The sequence below is a fragment of the Myotis brandtii genome, unplaced genomic scaffold (genome assembly GCF_000412655.1).
Source record: "Myotis brandtii unplaced genomic scaffold, ASM41265v1 scaffold1094, whole genome shotgun sequence".
Lineage (NCBI taxonomy): Eukaryota > Metazoa > Chordata > Mammalia > Chiroptera > Vespertilionidae > Myotis > Myotis brandtii.
In genome coordinates this window covers 66,144-67,679 of record NW_005353728.1, presented here as the reverse complement: position 1 = coordinate 67,679, position 1,536 = coordinate 66,144, and the positions used below count along the sequence as shown (strand labels likewise).

Genomic DNA, 1,536 nt, shown 5'->3' with positions numbered 1-1,536 from the left:
TCACCCCCACGCGCAGCGGCCGCGCCGGCCCTCCTGAGCATGCGCGCTCGCAGCTCCCCCTCCCCAGCTGCACTATGTCTCCCGGGGAACTGCACAGCAGTCCCACCGCCTCGGGGCCCTTCCCCAGCCCTCGCCTCTGTTTCCACCCTGTTCCCCGGGGAAGCGCTGTTCCCAACCATCAGGTCACCCCCCGGCCGCCGCTTCACGCGCTCCCCGCCTCTGCTCCAGGCGTCGGGCCCCCGGCGACGTGCGCAAGCTTCTCCGGGGGGAACCGACGGCAGCGCTGCCTTCCAACCGCGCATGCCTCCCACGCCTCCCGAGGATTAGCTGCTCTGCACCAATCACGGGCCTCGCTGAGCCGCCATCGGCCCGGTCTCCACGGCAGCCCCGGCGGAGATTTTCGGAGGTGCGCCGCCTGCACACCGGCTGGGAGGAGAGGCGGGGCCCGGAGCTTCCTGGGAGATGTAGTCAGCCGGGCCCTCCCTGCGCGCGTGCGCATCGCGACGGTCGTTCGTGTTGGCAGGCGGTAGGCGTCCCTGCGTGTCCATGGTAACCAGTGGAGCCGACTCTGGTCCAGCGCAACCCCGGGGCGTTGGAAAGGCAAGAGTAAGAGGAATGAGGGCGTAGGGAGGGGACTGGGATAAAGAGGGGAGGGGAGCGGGGATAGTGAGGGGTGACTGACGGGGGGCAGGGAGGGACCCAGAGTTTGCAGGTGAGAGGCTCCAGTCTGAACAGACAGAAGACAGCGGGGAAAGGGCTCTGCTCTCTCAGACCTAGAGAATGTGGTGAGAGGCCAGCGGGGCGGGGATTCAGGCCCTGGGAGGCCGGTGGCCAGAATAATTAGCAACAGGGAGCGAGAGCAGGAAGGGGTGGGAGTGAGAGGAGGGAGAGGGGGAAAAGGGGTAGATTCACAGGGACCAGAAGAGCAGACATGGAGAGTCAAGGGACAGACAGGGACACAGGAGGACACCAGAAGGGAGAAGGAGACAGAAATCAGAGGCACAGTAAGATGGACTGAGGTTTGCAAAGACTAAGAGAAGGTGACAGCAACAAGAGAGAAAGTTGGAGGAAGACTTGTGAGGAAGACTCACCCAAAACTTGACAAAGAGAACAAAGATGACCGGGAGCCTGTGTGACTCCCTAAGCAAAGCAACTGTTTCCCGCTACTTTGATCAGAGTCCAGACCCTGTGAAGTAGCTGCTACGTTGCAAAGGTGAATAGGATGCAAATTCTTTCTGTCCTGAGAAAAGAGAGCCCAGGGTTTGAGTTGTGTCACCCAGTAGGGCACAAAGCAGGACACGACACACCCCGGGCCGCCTGCTGTCCTTTAGGGCACTAATCCGACTGCGTGTGTTTTTTAAAAAATATATATATATAATATTATTATTGATTTCAGAGGAAAGGAGAGAGAGAGAGAAACATCCATGATGAGAGAGAATCATGTATCGGCTGCCTCCTGCACACCCCCTACTGGGGATCGAGCCCCCAACCCGGGCATGTGCCCTTGACCAGAATCGAACCCGGGACCCTTCAGTC

At 60.2% G+C, this 1,536-nt stretch overlaps 1 protein-coding gene across 1 annotated transcript in view; it reads right to left on the bottom strand.

Moving 5' to 3' along the window:
• Positions 1-594, bottom strand: part of MZF1 (myeloid zinc finger 1) — an 11,106-nt gene extending 10,512 nt beyond the window's left edge. The window contains exon 1 of the mRNA XM_014543538.1: positions 177-594. The gene's annotated coding sequence lies outside the window, so the exon portion shown is untranslated. The remainder of the gene's footprint in view (positions 1-176) is intronic.
• Positions 595-1,536: the final 942 nt, after the last annotated feature.